Source organism: Rhododendron vialii, chromosome 5a, assembly GCF_030253575.1.
Source record: "Rhododendron vialii isolate Sample 1 chromosome 5a, ASM3025357v1".
Taxonomy (NCBI): Eukaryota; Viridiplantae; Streptophyta; class Magnoliopsida; order Ericales; family Ericaceae; genus Rhododendron; species Rhododendron vialii.
The window spans coordinates 3,339,927-3,357,364 of record NC_080561.1 but is presented as its reverse complement, the minus strand read 5'-3'; the positions used below and the strand labels follow the sequence as shown (position 1 = coordinate 3,357,364).

Here is a 17,438-nt window from a genome sequence, read left to right as displayed (position 1 = left end):
TTCATACAGACCTTGACTCGGGCCAGAAATGACCACGCGGTCTTGGTTGCGCTTGCAGAGAGATGGAGAGATACCACCAACACTTTTCACCTACCGCTCGGGGAGATGACAGTGACGCCTACTGACTTCGCGGCGCTTACCGGTTTGAGGGTTGGAGGTGACCCTATCCCGTTTGACTCGGGCATTCAGGAGGACGAGGCGGCCCTGGAGTGGTTCTTGGGAGAGGTGCCCAAGGTTGAGGAGGGGATGGCGAGATATGGCCAGTTCACTAGATACCTTGCAAAGGAGGTGGCGACGGAGCAGGAGGCGGAGCAGATGGCCCGGGCATACCTGTTGTACCTTTTTGGTGCCACCCTGTATCCGAATAGGCGCAGCAAGGTCCACCTATCGTACTTGCCTGCACTGAGGGATCTGAGGACGGCCTCACGTTTTGACTGGGGAGGAGCTGCGCTTGGTGCGGCCTATGGTTTCATGGGGGACTCGTCGAGGACCGAGATGAGCACAGCTGGATACTGGCGGATTTGGGAGGTATGATCATAATTGAGTAAAGCACATTTCCAATATGCACTTATCTTTTTGAATACATAAACTGCTCAAAAATATTCTTGCATTGTACTAATGATTTGAACCTTGATAACTGTGCAGCTCTGGGCCTACGAAGTTCTGAACATGTGCCGTCCAGTGACAAAGAGCCTGGACTTGGGGATCCTCCCACGTGCTCATATCTGGAGCAAGAAGAATATGGGAGAGAAAAGAGGGCGAGGCGACCTGAACGGCTTCAGGGTATACCTAGACGAGCTCCGACCCTCACAGGTATGACACGACTTCATCAATTTTAAATATGCGTCCCTTTTATTGCTTTAATGCTGTCGCTGACCGACGTTTGCGTTGCTTGCTTGCGCAGGTAGAGTGGGATCCTTGGAAAGTGGCAGAGTCAGAGCCCGAGTACTTGGCCAGGAGCAGGGCCGTGACGGCGAGCAGAGTGCTGCTGGAGTCAGCTTTTGGTTGGCAGTGGTACTTGGGTGACCGAGTGACACGCCAGTCGCTTGGCCATGCAGGGTTCCAGGTGCCGGGACCGCTTCCACCACGGGCCTCACACACAGGGGAGTACACGTTGGCCGAGCTAGAGGTCTTCACACGGCCCGACACTGACTTGACACGCTACCTGCGTCCCGGCATGGACTATGCGGTTTACCAGAGAGAGCGCTTGGCGGGGCCGTTGAGAGTACGAGAGTTCAGGGAGGTCCGGAGTCAGGCCCGGGGAGCTGCTGAGGAGAGGAGGGCCGTCGCTGCGAGGCAGAGCAGTGGCGAGAGTCGCGCGAGGCGGGGTCCGAGTGGACCTGTGAGAGGTGGGCCACCAGAGTTGACATGGCGTATAGCCGTGGTGGATTCTCAGGGCAATCCGGCCGAGCTACACCTAGTTCCTGCCAGAGTTGAGCCAGCGCCCGTCACTGTGTCGGTAAGGCATTGTATCCTTCATCATTGTACTTCCAATAAAGCTTTGAGATATTGCTCCATAACTTATGCTCAGGTTATTCTTGCAGGTGCCCAATGAGTGGGCGAACGAGGCCGTTCGGCGCATGCTTGCGCTGGAGAACGTGATAAGGCGGGCGGCAAGTGGCCTGCCTTTGGACTTGCGCTATCCACCACCGGCAGCTCAGAGATCTCAGGTATATACCCTTCAGAGAAACGATACATTCCTGCATTCGATACTTGACATATGCATGCTTTGCTCGATACATAGTGTACTTTAATTGCCGTCAACTTTGAAATAAATTGTACCTGTTTGCAAACATACAACATATAGAATGTATACTAAATGCGCAAAATTTTACAATGCAGACACAGGGACAGGCGGCTCCTAGGAGGAAGAGCGCAAGAGAGCCTCCGCAGAAGAAGCTAGCAAGCAGGACTCCCGCTCCTCCACCTACTACTAGACCACAGACGCGGGGCGTACAGCCACCCGTCGCGAGTGAGGAGGCGGCCCGAGAGGCCGTGGCGCGCAGAGGAGAGGTATCAATTGAAGATGCGCCAGAGGCCCTCGCAAGATGAGCCGGGCCCTCGCAAGATGAGCCGGTCCGCAAGAAGCGGCTGATCCTGCCCGAGGATTCCGAGGAAGAAGAGGAAGAGGAGGGAGAAGAAGAAGAGGAGGACGAGGAGGCGCCTGACAGCAGTGGTTCAGACGACTCAGCCAATGACCCTGGTTTTAGACGGGATCCTAGAGAGGGAGACGACGACGACGACGACGACGGGGATGGTGACTGGTTCGGGGAGGACTGAGGGCTACTAAGAAGCCTCACTTGTCTCTCCGCATCTTTGATTTTTGCTTTTGGGCCTGCGTGCCCGCGTAGATAGATGGAAGGCCAGAGTGCCTTAGTTGATACTTGATACATGTTTTTGGGGCCTGCGCGCCTTTTTGATTTGATGGGCGAGTGTGCCCGAGCTGACATGATGACTTTGACCGGCCAAAGCGCCGCATGCACAGTAGTGTTCCTTGTTTCGACATGGATAGATATGGATTAGCTATAAAATTTGCATTTTCAGTTCATTTTACTCTTGCAATGATCTTAGAATAAATAAACGCTTGCCACTAATACCACACTTGCATTGATAATGTACCGAGACTGTTCACAAACGCACACACACGCACACACGTGATTGACTCGGAGAAAAACAAAAATGTACCCCAGGATACGGTTAGGATACGAGGATACGAAATATTGGACATTTAAAAGCCAAAACCCAGAATATTCTAACTTGGATAAAAGAACACCTTCATGAGGTCGTGAATACACAAAATGACTCAAGAGAACCGACGGATTCGAGGAATACCTCCCGAAACGCAAAATTGCCCAAAATCCTTACGAAAGACACAAAAGGGACACGAGATGGGAAAACAAGACTCTATTATGTCCCGGACTGAAACCGACACCTCCGTACAGTCACAACAGGTCACCATGACTTGTACGGCCTGAGAGAAAAGGACACGACCCTCCGGAACGAGTTTCGACCTTCCGAAACACACATTTGGCCTTGAAACGAGCCACCGAAGGTTCAAAAACCTCGTAAAACGTGATATCTCGAATCCGATGCTTGGACATGGTTGCATATGCTCATATTGACTTGCTGGAACCACAAAAGTTGCAAAAGTACCCTTGGAATAGGATGCGACCAAAATTGGACAGTAGCTGGTGAAATCTGTCAAAATGCAGACTGAACCATCGCGCGAGGGTTTGAGAATGTCGCGCGATGGAGTGGATGGTGCTCTGTCGCGCGATGGACTGAGACCATCGCGCGATGGTTGGGCCGTGCCAGGCCACCTTTATTTGACCATCTTAGATATTTAGACGTCCAAGCCTTGTCATCAACCTTTAACTGCTCAGAGTACTTCAGGAGGAGGGGGGGCAGTGCAGAGATGCCCTCACTTTGAAGAAGAAAACGCCACATGGCACGGAGGTTTGTACTGGGAAGGGACGACACTCTATGCATTCCGTCTATAAAGAGGCCAATATTCTGCAAATGAAAGGCATTTCTCCCACAGTTGGAAAGTCCCACGAGGAAGCAAAATGGCAAATAATCTTCCGGCCTTGATCAGCCCTTGGCTTACGGCCTTTGTTGCTGGAGATTGGCTGTCATTCCGGTTTCACGGGCTGGCCGCATTCCGTTTCCTTCGCAATATGAGGGTCCGTCCAGAGTTTCTGAGGGCAGCCCTACAATTCTGGGACCCTGAGGTTCACGTGTTCAGGTTTGGGGTTAACGAGTTGTGCCCAACCGTGGAGGAATTCCAAGCATACCTCCAAGGAGTCGCCTCGAGCGTGATTGTCGTGCCGCCTTATAGGAAGAGCATGCCAAAGCTATTACAGTCAAGTCTTGATATCACTAGAGGGGCGGCCGAAAGTTTGCTAACTGGAGGGCAAATCAACATCATGCGCCTAATGGAGTGGTATGGGCCAGAAGGTGACGTAGAGAATATAGCCGTGCAGGCTCGACGTCGATTTGCCCTGGCGATCGGCGTGCTGGCTGCTTATTTACTGGTATCTCCAAATGGGCAAGTCAACCCCATGTTGGTGAGCGTCGCCGCTCAAATGGGTGCTCGGAGAAATGTGGTACCACTGGTTTTGGCAGAGACACTCATAGGTTTGGATTTGGTTTCTTCAGGCCAAACAGACGTGTTCGGCGGTAGTCCACTACTACTGCAAGTTAGCTTAATTCTCACTCAGCTCTCCTTTTTCCGACTTCCACACGTTCTGTTTTTACCTCATCTCTCAGCTAAGGCTATATCGAAGCTCCTTACTTGTCTTTTCTCTCAAGCTTTATGTGACTTCTCACTTGTTTTTCCACTCATGCAGCTCTGGTTATCTGACAAATTGGGATTGCTCACAGCACTGGAAGCAAATTGGCCTCATCTGCCCGGCCGAATGCACCAGCGGGGTATGATCTATCCGGAAATGTCTGTGAATCAATGATGCGCATTTATGAGAGAAATGCGGCCGAACGAGATCATATGGCGGCATGAAGCTTTAAACATTCCAGACATGGCGCTGAGTTCTGCAGGATTCGAGAGGGTAGTGATAGCTGGGCTGACCGCTTTCACGTTCTACATCCCCGGGCGCATCCTTCATCAGCTAAGAATGAGCCAAGGACTCCACCGAGCTGGGACTGAAGATTTCCAAGTCCCCGCTTTCACTGCCCAGAATCTGAGAGGGTATGAGCACGACTGGGGCCTGCGGCAACTCGGAGGAGCTGACCCAGACTTTAGTACGGAACTTACGCACCGATATCAAACACGGCTAAGAAGGGAAATCGCAAGCAGGCAAAACAACAATTGACTTCTGACGAATCCTGATGATCTAGAATAAACTGTGAGCCTGTTAAGGCCTCGAGCACTTTGTTCTGTTTTTATGCTTTAATCTTTTTAAGACTGCTCAGCCTGTGTAATAGAAGTTATAATTTGAATAAAAGTGAAAGTTCGAGAGTTTTCCCCTTTTGATCCAAGCGTTGAACCGCCGTGTGACCCAAGTATCGCGCCAACCCCTGGTAATGGGAAACCGTGGATCAAGTTGATGGATTGTGACCGAATCTCACAGAGAGATTGCCTACGTATCCCCTTTCAGGGAATCAGGTCAGCACGTAGTTCAGGCTAAGGTTCACTCGAGTATTTTAACTCTCCTTTTGCGCTCTAAATTTTGCCTAGTGCTGCCACTTCGGGTTTTCAGCCTAGCGAGCTTTGATTGATGCCTATTTATTTTTGCCTAAACCGCCTTCTCAGGTTTTCGGTCTAGCAGGCTTGCTCTAATTTTTGCTTGGAACCGCCCACCCTTGTGGTTTTCGGCCCAACGAGCTTCTCTCAGGGATAGTATCGTTTGAGTTGATCCAGGTTAACCAGAGAGCTGAATTCGTTGCCGTCAAGATCAATGAGCTGAGTTGCTCCCCCAGAAAGGATGGTCTTGATGATGTAAGGTCCGGAACGCTTGGGTCGAAACTTGCCACGGGGGTCAAAAACTGGTGCCCGAATCTCTTTCGTAACCATGTCCCCTTCGACCAAGTCTCTAGACTTCACTTTTTTGTTGAATGCCCGGGCAATTCTCCGCTGATACCCCTGAACATGATACAGGGCCCGAAGCCTCCTTTCATCGAAAAGCATGAGTTCAACAAATCTCCCACTGAGCCATTCAGATTCCGAGAGTTCCGATTCTACCATGATCCTCAAAGACGGCACCTCAAGCTCTATAGGGAGAACTGCTTCCATCCCGTAGACCAAGGAATAGGGGGTTGCCCACGTTGATGTTCGAATCGACGTTCGGTAACCCCAAAGAGCTAAAGGCAGTTGCTCGTGCTAGTCCCTGGCGGACTCTGCAGACTTCTTGATGATTGTCTCGACATTTTTGTTGGCCGCTTCAACCGCACCGTTTGTTTGGGGACGATAGACCGTTGAGTGATGGACTTGGATCTTGAATTCTTCAAAGAGCTCCAGGACCCTACCCTTGAAATGACTCCCATTGTCTGATACGAACGCTTGCGGAACCCCATATCGGTAGATGATGTTTTTCCTGATGAAGTGAGCGACTTGAACCGCGGTTAGGGTCTTGTAAGATTCGGCCTCCACCCATTTGGTAAAATAATCTATCGCCACGAGGATGAATCTATGGCCATTTGATGCAGACGGTCTAACCATGCCGATGACGTCGATACCCCACACAGAGAAAGGCCAAGGCGAAGCCATGCCAAATAGGTTAGAGGGTGGAACATGCATTAGATTAGCATGAATTTGGCATTTGTGACATCGCCGCACATAATCTACACACTGAGATTCCAAGGTAGACCAGAAATAACCCTGGCGCAAGATTTTCCTAGCCAGCATGACGCCGCTCATGTGAGGGCCACAGACCCCCTCGTGGATCTCTTCCATGATTCTAACAACCTCGGCCCCGTTGACACAGAGCTTGTGCATTCCGCAATGAGACCTCCTATATAACTTTCCCCCACAAATGATGTACTGGGCGGCTATTCTTCGCAATGCGGTCTGATCCTTCTTGGAGGCCTCAGCCGGATAGGTGCCATTCTCAACGAAATTCCATATGTCATGGTACCAGGGTAGGCCATCATCGACATCATCGATGGCGTTGACATATTGATAAGCGGGGCGGTCCCGTTGTTCAATTAAGACTGGGCGGAGTTTGACTCCGAAGGGTAGTTCGACCATGGAAGCCAAAGTCGCGAGGGCATCGGCAAACTGGTTCTTCAAACGGGTGATGTGGGTGAAAGTCACTTTGTTAAAGCGAGGAATTAGCCCCTCCAAATCCTGATGATAAGGTTTCAACCCCTCTTCACGCACCTTCCAGTCCCCATTGGCTTGAGATACAACGAGATTGGAGTCCCCGATGACTTCGAGTCGTTCAACGCCGAGCGTGAGTGCAGCCTCCATACCCACGATACAGGCCTCATATTCAGCTTGGTTGTTTGTAACATCGAAGTTAAGTTTGAATGCAAGCGGAATATGAGAACCATCGGGGGCGATTAGCAAGACCCCGATCCCGAATCCTTTCTGATTGGCTGCCCCATCGAAGTACAGAGTCCAGACGTCCTCGACAACTGTTAGCACCTCCTCATCTGGGAACACGAAATCTGCATCTTCCGGTCCATCCACGGGGTGATCAGCCAAAAACTCAGCGATGGCTCGCCCCTTTACCGACTTCCTCGTGACGTATTCGAGGTCGAATTCTGCCAGAAGGAGCAACCATCGTGCTAACTTACTAGTGAGAGCCGGTTTCTCAAACAGATACTTGAGTGGATCCATCCGAGAAATCAATTTCACTCGGTAAGCCAGCATGTAGTGTCTCAACTTCTTAGAAGCCCAAACCAAAGCCCAACACGTTTTCTCCAAGGCGGTGTAGCGCTCTTCAGACCCAACCATTTTCTTACTCAAGTAATAAACGGCCTTCTCAACTCCCTGGTCACCCTCTTGAGCTAGCAAGCATCCCATGGATGTAGAACTCACAGATAAGTATAGAATCAAGGGCTTTCCAGGCACCGGTGGCATTAAGACAGGCGGGTTTTGCAGATAGTTCTGAATGGACATGAAGGCTGCCTGACATCTGTCCGACCATACGAACGGGGTGTCCTTCTTGAGTAGACGAAACATCGGCTCGCAAGTCAAAGTTAACTTGGCGATGAATCTGCTGATGAACTGAACCTTCCCCAAAAAGCTCCGCACTCCCTTTTCAGTCTCTGGTGGCTTCATTTCAAGCACCGCTTTGATCTTGGATGGATCGACCTCAATCCCACGCGAAGTGATCATGAAACCGAGCATCTTACCTGCCGTGACCCCGAAGGTGCATTTCTGTGGATTGAGACGCATGCGGAACTTTCGGAGCCTCTCGAAAAACTTCCTCAGTACAGGAACATGCCCTTCCCGAGTTTTTGACTTAGCAATCATGTCGTCCACGTAGACCTCAACTTCTTTGTGCATCATGTCGTGCAGAATGGTCGTAGCGGCTCTCTGGTAGGTGGGACCAGCATTTTTCAAACCAAACGGCATGACCAAGTAACAATAAGTCCCCCATTCGGTGATGAAAGTCGTCTTCTCACGGTCTTCCGGTGCCATAAGAATCTGGTTATATCCGGAGAAACCATCCATGAACGAAAGCAGGGCATGGCCCGCCGTATTATCAACCAGTACATCGATATGAGGCAGGGGAAAATCGTCCTTGGGGCTAGCCTTGTTCAAATCCCTGAAGTCCACGCACACTCGAATTTGCCCATTCTTTTTAGGAACTGGAACAATGTTGGCAACCCACGTAGGGTATTGAGAAACCATGAGAAAACCGGCGTCGATCTGCTTAATGACCTCTTCCTTGATCCTCTGCACCCAATCTGGCCTCATCCGTCTCAACTTCTGCTTCACAGGTTTGGCATTTGGTAGCAAGGGGATTCGATGCTCCACTATCTCTGGGTCGATGCCGGGCATGTCTTGATGAGACCACGCGAAGATGTCACTGAATTCTGAGAGCAGCTCTTTGAAATCATGGTGTTCCTCTGGAGATAAAGTGGAGCCCACCTGAACCATTCGGGGATCGTTCTCGTCTTTCAAGTTTATTAAGACTATTTCTTCTTTTAACGGCTGAGCATGCCTTTCGTCTTCCCTTTCGATGAGGGCACGGATTTCCTTGGGAATGTCCCCATCGAAATCTATCCCTTCATCGTCGGGATCGACACAGTTTATATAAAGATCATTCAAGTAGTCAGAAGAGGATTCCTTCATTTCATAAGACCCTGCAGGGTCGCCAAGTACAAGGGAATCAAACTCAAAGTAAAAGCCATGACGTGGAGGGCCAAGAGGCACAAACTCCGACTCAGAGCTAGACTTAGACTCAGAGGACTCAACAGACTCAGTGTCAGACTCTGATACATCATCAATGCAAGTAAGGCCTGGTTTGAAAATGCAATTTTTAAGACTACCCTTTGCTTCTGTGATGAGGGAGAGGGGATCCTTGAGATCGTCGGAACCGAGCATGAACACCTCGGCCTCTTCAGCTTCCTTGGCCAAACCCACCTGGGAGAACTCATAAAATAGCTACTCCAAGCTCCCTTGATCAAAAGACACCAGCCAATCAGTCTTTAGCTTAGGCTGGCTAAGCTTCCTTTTGAACTCCGCCCTTGCTGGCTCTTCATCACTAGAGGACCAAGTGTCATCAGCGAAAACCTCAAACCCAGGCAGCAAATCCCCAGTGACTGAATCGATAAAAGGCTCAGGCTGTCCGGTGTAGACGTCATTCCCCACTTCGCGCACAAAGTAGCTGTCGGGTTCACCATAGAGAGATCGAGGTTTTCCCGTGCATTTCCTTCTTTTGGCATCCTTGGTAGAAGAAGAGTACCCCAGACCAAAGTGGCCCTCGCAGGAAGGAAAGGCAGGGAACTCCGGAATCCCTTGTTGGTGAATCCCAAGGCCAAGACCAGGCAGATAGGACATCCTCCTCATGATGTCTAAAGCAACAGAGCTTATGATGAAGTCCCCATCCACGTTGATAGCCAAAACCGAACCAGAAGTATCGAAAGAGAAACCCCCGAGATCGACATCTTCCTCGCCGTGAGCAATTCCCAAAACAGGCGTGCCATCTTCCTTAAGCGGGCGAATGCCCGAGTCCCCGCAAATAGTCAAAGTTCCAGTAGGCAGTCCCAACATAACCTTTTGGTGAAGAGTAGACGGTACAGCCATGATGTCAGATCGGTGAAGCCACGGCCTTCCCAGCAGAAGATTAAAGGTGGCGGGGATGTCGACCACATGGAACTCAACATCCATCTCAAATCCCTCAGCGTCAAGTTTGAGCACGAGCGTGCCCTCGACCACGCGACGAGTGCTGTCGTATGCCTTAATAGCCAGATTGGAAGGTGCAAAGTCTTTCTTGGTTAGTCCCAAGCGGTAAGCCACTCTCAACGGGCAAACATTGATCGCCGATCCGTTGTCGATCAGAACAGTTGGAATCCAGAGTCCCTTACACTTAACAGTGATGTGCAAGGGGCGATTGTGATCAACCCCTTCAATCGGTAGATCCTTGTCGGTGAAGACCACAGTGTGCTTCGAAGTAGGCGGGAGAATTATGGATATCATAGCTTCAGGCGTGACATCAGGTTGAATCTCAAGGCGAGAGAGAGTATGGCAAAACTTTTGACGATGCTCGCGGGAGGAACAGATTAACCCCCAGAGTGATATAGCAGCAGGAATCCGCTCCAGCTACCTCTGAATCAAGTCATCATTCGGGGAGCTAGGAGGTGCCTCAAACGGTGCGGACCTTGAGAACGCAGAAGGTTCGTTCCTTTTGTTAGAAGGATTGGACGAGCTCCCAGCCTGAAGATTGGAAGGCTGAAAAATTCGTCCACTCCTCGTAACGTTGTGAACGTTCTCTAAAGAGGGTATCGCTTGAAGGTCTTGACGGTCATCCCAAAGATCAGCAGGGACCTCCCCCAATTTGCGTTTTCCTTTGTCAGAAGGCAGTGGGGCTACAGGTGCTTCCATGCCTAGATCGAGGTCTTGAGCTAAATCGTTCCACAGCAGCGACTCCCAGAAATCTGGCTCCTTAACAGCTACAGCCTCCCCAACAGGCTCCGTGTTAGCAATAAACGGGACGTCCCAGAGTCCCCCATCGGCAAGAGAGCGGTTGACAGTCCAAACCTCAGACCCAACTTGGATATTAACCACATCATCTACATCCCAGAGATCTGCTGGCGGAACAAGGTCCGTAACCATAATGCTGTGATCTTCCTCGGTCGGATAAGGCGGTGCGGGGCGCGAGAGCTCCTCGCTAATGATGTAGAATGTAGGATCGTACTCAGTGTTGGTTACAGAGCCAACCAGCCTGTCAAGAGTAGAAGGGAGAAAGCATTCCCCCAAGACGCGAGTTTCCTCCTGAACGAGACCCTCTTCTATGAATTGAATCTCGTGATCGGGCAGAGCATATCCTTGAGGAGGATTAAGGTCGAATTCTAATGGAAACTGCCACGCGGGTTCGGGATCCCAATAGTACTCCTCCTCAGGCAGAACGGGCTCAGGCTGTTGGAAAAGCATGTTCAAAGAGAATCCATCCAAAGGGTCAAGCATGCCTGCCTCATAATTAGCCATCCAGGCGTCATACCAAGCATGGTTAAATGGGACATATTCGGGGTTCTGGGGGAAACCGTCTAACTCTAGCTCCGTCCATTCATTGATTATGGGGGCCGCATAATCATCATTATCGGCGATAGCCCATCCTACTGCTTGCATATCAACCTGCTGTTCCGGTAGAAAAGGGACGGCAGACCTAAAGCGGCTTATCAAATTCGGAGAGGAGTTTGGATCCGTCACATCAAAATACGGGCTGTCCAAGGAAGAAGCAGAGTTGAGCTGCACGACAGGAATGGACTGGTGAAACAGCTCGCTGATGGAGGCGTTGAACACAAACGCCCCATTCTGCAAGCGTGCGAGAGGCACATCGGGATTGGACGACTGTCCTTCTTCAAGATGGATGTAGGAAATCTCGGCTTCGGGCTGAGAAGGGATAGGCACGACCGGCCTGGGTTGGTTTGTTGAGGTTATATTGTCAGTGGGGTTGAATATAGTGGAGCTAGGGTTGATATGAGTGGAGCTGATGGATATTTGGTTGATGCGGGGAGCAGCATTGTGCTTTGGCAGGGAGTTGGAAAGGATGTTTGGTTTTTGGGTTGGTGGAGGTGGAGCATGGAGAGTTCCTTCATCTATGAGATCCTGGATCGCATGTCGGAGGCGGAAACAGGAGTCCGTAAGATGTCCAACCCCTTGGTGGTAGGCACAATAAAGGTTAGCTTTGAAGTTGGGTGAAGGGTTCTTAGGCAAAGGAGTCGGGTCAAGGGGCTTCAGATGCCCTGACTGGATTAACTTCTCCATGACAGATGACAGTGGAGCTTCAAACGCAGAGAAACTGCGGGACTGACCACGGGGCCGGTTATTTTGTGGGGTTTGCACCTGGTTAATCTCAGCGACACGATTGGTTGTATTGGAAGAGGAAGCATTAGTGCCGCTAGTTGCTGTGTTGGAAGATGTCCCACTGCCAAACAACGCATTGGTGTTTCCTGAGTAGACCCGAGGCTTTGGTTTCGAAGGGTTAGAAGACTCCCCTCTTGACAGGATCCCGCTTTGTAGCGCATCCTCGATGGCCATTCCAGATTCGAAGAAAGTATCGAAATTGGAGGAAGCTTGGACAAGAACCAAATGCCTAGCATAATCAGGCTGAAGATTGCGAGAGATGATTCGGAGCTGATCTCTCTCACTCGGGCAATCGGTCATCTGAGCAGCCTTCGTCCTCCATCTTTTGACAAAATCCGCAAAGGATTCCTTAGCTTCCATTTTCGTGGACTCAAGCTCTCGGGTTGTCATTTTGAGCTGGGAGTTGTAACTATACTGCGAAATAAACGCAGCACCGATATCCTCCCACGTCCTCCTTTTAGCGATGTCGAGCGACAAAAACCAGTGAAAAGCGGGTCCTGAGAGAGTCTGAGGGAATAGCTGGGACATGGCTTCGGGTTCAACAGCCAAGAGTTTCATGGCGGCATGGTAGTCATAGAGATGAGTCTTCGGGTCGCCACTCCCATCAAACTTGGCGAGATCAGGCATTTTGAACTTGTCGGGGAGCTTAGCATTAGGATACAAGCAGAGGCGGTCTAAATCAATTCCCCCGGCGCTGATCTTTTCAGACTTGGACACAGATTCCTCTAGCTTGACGATCTTTGCCATGAGAGCAGTCATGTTAGGATCCAGAACGGGTCTTGCCACAGCGAGATTCAGATTCGCAACCTCCGGGTGAGCCTCTCTCGGGTTGGGCTGAATTATGATCCGCCCCGCATGGTTAGGGTCTTCAACAAAGACCTGTTCCGCATGGTCGTCCTCATCGACCTCGCCTCCCACTTCTGCAGCTGGTGGAAGACGAGTGTTGATAAGGTCATTGAGCCTAGCGAGATTTGCATCAGTCTGAGCACCCCTTTGCTGCATGGTGGCGATGCTGTTCTGGATGTTCATGAGCATGGTTTGAGACTCAGTGGTTGCGGATGATCTGCCATGATGGAGGTCCCGGATGAACTTGACGAGGACGGGGAGGTTGGTAACGCCGGAGATTCAATTTCCTGGAGAACTAACGGTGATCCTGATCGTAAAGCGGCCAAAAGAGAGCCCGGAGAGTCTTCCGTTGTGACTGACTGAGCTTGCAACCTGACTAGCCTTTGAACGGAATTCTGATGCAGACGTTCCCAAGTGGGTTTGGCTTTCTGCCTCGATACTTTCCTTGGTGGCGCAATGGTTCAGAATTCTGCTTTGCTTTGCTGTAAGAAAAGGTTCGATAAGGGCCCTGCAACAACCTTACTCTAAGCAAAAGACTTTAAAGTGATAATGCAGCCATCGTCGTCAGTGTCGCCCTTAGACTCTAAGACTACAGACGGGTCTGTCTCATGATGTTCGGACGCTGCTAAAATCCTCGGATTTCTTTTCGAGAGTGTATCCTCGTTTGAATCGAATAATACTAAGAGATGTCGAAAATAGTCTAAGCCTTTGATTTTTCCGCTCTTGAAGTTCCAACTTTGAACTTGGAATGACTCGGGGTGAATGACGTGACACCTTAACCGGGGCGGCGTAGGCAACACAGTGCCATAGCCTGAGCGATGTACGTGCTGTGCACGATAACCAGGGTGGTGTGAGCATCACGGCATTCTCTTCGTCGTTCCTTGTTTTCTGTTTGAGACTTCAATCGGGATGTGGCCAAGGACTTAGAAAGTTTTGATTTCCCAAAGTCTTGTTGATCCTAGGACTTTTGAAAATCTAACAACATGCACCGCGAAGATGCATGACTCTTCATCGGACCTAGCAGCGTCCTAATAAACATAAGACAGACTCGAAAGAGAGACAACCTAGAAGCCGCCCTAAACATGCCCCTACGCAAAACGGTATGTATGTACAGTGCATGCGATAGGGAAAGCAGTAACACGTAGACAGTATATGGGGGTTAGATGCAAGTAGATCTTAACCAGTAGGTACCTGTCCTAGTTTGGAGAGTTCTAATGCTTTGTATATGCAAAGGCTGGTTTTGGCTTGTAACGGGTTCCTTGGACTAGAGCCAAGATATACCTCCCGCTGCCCGCGTAATCGCAGAGCAACAGTCAAACGGTAGAATGACTCATCATCGTCGAAGGTTGTTGGTCATTCGGGGTCCCCGAGCTCCGATAAACCGTGCCGGATTGCCAAAACGATCCAACGAGGCTTTATCCCACATCGATGCAAATGAAGATGCTAAAAAAGTTGATTAATGAAAATAGAACCGCAAATTCGCAAACGCCTTTTTCAAATTTGGCTCACTTTATTTAATTAATGCTTAGAAGAAACTACACGAGAGAACAATCGGAAAAGTCCCAGATTGGATTGGCCGGACACGAGGTCCCGTTAAATCACCATTCCAACCTTCGGCAGCGCGAAGCTCACCGTTTTGACAAACTTTTGCGGGATTGTTCCTTACGTGTATTGAAACCTAAACATAGACCAATATTGGTTCGGATCCCCAGCAGAGTCGCCACTGTGGGCATGCGTGCCCGTTTTCGGAATTTTCGAATTCCGAGACGCGAGGCAAGGGGCCCGGGTCGAGGGAGCGCGAGCGGGGAAGCAAGCGCTCGCGAAAATACAGAGTCGCCACTTGGGTTTTGAAGGTCCGACACCCAAGGAACCGTATTTCGAAGCACTTGCCGCGCTGTTTGATTTGAAAAAGTTTAAGGAACCAGTCCGTCATAACCATATCTGGGTTCGGGAGCCAGGTTACGAGAGGGGAAGGGTTTTATGGCACCCCTCTCGCCCAATCCGGAGATCGGTCTCTACTTAGGCATTTGCGAAAATGTTTGTTTGCGATTCTGTTTCATTAATCAATTTTTAGCCAATTAGGGCGGGGGAACAGTTAATCGGGGATTTAAAACTGTAACAGTTTGCAGGATGTGATGGATAGCATGCACGAGCGAGATGACGAGTAGTAAATAGAACGAAGTTCAAAACATTGATCATACATCAAGACAGCGCTGTGTATGATTTTGGCACGAAGAAACAGCCAGCTTGCATGCGTGAGTTCATCCGCATGCAAGCAAACCGTCGCGCGACATTCCCATACACTCGCGCGAGTATTCATGTTTCACCAATGGTTTGAATTTCATTCCCTTCTGGGCTCTGGAAGGACCAGTGCTCACCCAAGTGCAAACCAAGCAGTTTATGGGTACTTGAAAGTAAGCAATATTACAGCCAACAGATAGAAATATTATGAAAATGCAACCCCTAAACAGTGGGGGTGTCTAAACAAAGGCCAAGGCCAGGCTGCTCATGCAAGGGCAATCCTTGGGAGAGAGAGAACCATCGCGCGACAGAATGAGACAGACGCGCGATTGTTCTGACTGGACTTCCAGGAATTGCTTTGCATACTTAGGGCTCTGAGACATGTTCAGGAGCATCCCAAAAGCATTCCAAACCAAGAGGTGTTATAAACTAAGCCTAACAATGATTTTCAACATGCAAAACAGCAAAGCGGTGGGCTAAATCTCCTTTAAAGACTTTTAAAAGAGCTATATGCACAATAATAAACTTAAAGACCAGGGTCCCTTCCCCACGTGGTCCATTCTCACGCAGACAGAATCGTCGCGCGAGGATACGGGACCATCGCGCGAGGGTTTCCCAGCTAACAGCCCTTGAAACTCTGCCGGCTTTAGGGCCAGAACTGGTATCGATTACCAGCCTTGACCCTGCCAGCCCCCCTCAGGGGATCGAACAGTGAGCAGAAAGATATTATACCTTTGCTTTGAGTGTCTTGGAGATGGCTTGAATGATGAGATGGTGAGATTTGGAGGGTGATTATGTGGGTTTGAGTTGTGTGAAGTGTTTGTGCTTGAGTTTTTCTTCTTCTTTCTTGGAGAGAGCTTTTTTTGTAACCCCTTTGCAAGGAAGCATGGGGGGGGGGGGGGGGGGGGGGGGGGGGTATTTATAGAAAAGAAGGGGTTAGTGGATGGCTAACCAAGCCCTTGTAACCAGCCAACAATGCTGGTTACAAATGCTTGGTGGAGGAGTGGGTGGCAAAGGTGATGGGAGAATGGGGGGTGAGGTGGTGCAAGGGGAGCCCCCCCAGAACACTGTTCAGCCGAGAAAACGGGGTCACATGGGTCTGTAGCCCCCTGACCAACACGCAATCTGTGTGAAAATGACAGGTGTTGACCATCGCGCGATGAAGTGAGACCATCGCGCGAGGGTCCAGCCAACCCCGCGAGGGTCAATGGTCAAAGCTTTGACTTTGACCACCACCTGGCAAATGAACCATCGCGCGAGGGTTCCAGTATGTCGCGCGACATTCAAACCCAAGGTTCAGGTTCTGATTTAAGGTTTTAAGGCTAAGGATGGGTTCCTCACATGCCAAACTCAAGCCATTCCAAGTTCTCGGGACTGTTTCGACCTGACTCATCATCGGGGAATCAAGAAACCGAAGAACAAAGTAAAACGATCGGGAAGTCAGATTGGGGTGTCTACAGGTGGTCTCTTGCTGCATGCGCTGTTTCATTTGGGTCACCTCCGCCTTTAGCGCAGCCAACTCGTTATCACGTTCGTCGTCGCGACGTTGTAGCAAACGGATATAGCCGCCGTTACGTCGTCCGCGACTGGTGAGAGACCGGATCCTGGGGCGAGGGACATGGACATGTGCCTCTCATGGGGTGTTGTGGGGATGACATTTCCGCTAGCTTCTTTGGTCCCTAAGATGGCTACATCCGTCTGATCTCCGCCCATGGTGAGTGGTTTGGTCGTTTTTTCACTGAGGAGTGGGGGGGGGGGGGGTTTGGAGGATGTGAGAGCCGTTTGAATCAGAAGCGATTCACGTCGGGTTCACCAATTGTGTGGCCCGTGATCCTCGATCTTCTCCTCCGCTGGTGGCTTGATGGTTATTGAGTCTTCTCCTAGCCTGCACAGGGAGCGCACGACTAAGACCTGGCCGGGGGTTGCCCTGACGAGGCCCTCCGGCGAGAGGATAAGTATTGTGCAGAGAGAGGAGGCAGAAGACTATGAGTGTGAGTATGTAGTAGCATGTACCTGTTTAGGGTTACCATTGCTAGGTATTTATAGAGCTCCCTGACTTGCTCTCTAAGCACAAGCACGTGCCTTGCGCGGGCCAGGCGATGTCATCGTGACGTCACCAAACAGATCTGGTAACTGTTTTTAGGGCTGAGCTGGCACACCCATGTGCGCCCATGATCATCTTCTGTTATAACCGCTTTTACACGTGGGAAGTCACGCAAGTCAGCAGCTGGCCATGGTTGGCGGCGGCCGTGCTCCGAGGGTGGCCGAACACGCCTTTGCCGACCCTAGCACGTGACCGACGGGAAAGGACACGCCGAAAGGGATCCGCTGAGGAAGGTGGCCGAGAACGAGCTGG

At 50.5% G+C, this 17,438-nt stretch overlaps 1 protein-coding gene across 1 annotated transcript in view; it reads left to right on the top strand.

Moving 5' to 3' along the window:
* Positions 1-17,438, top strand: part of LOC131326911 (uncharacterized) — a 106,619-nt gene that overhangs the window by 43,255 nt on the left and 45,926 nt on the right. The gene's annotated exons all lie outside the window — the stretch shown is intronic.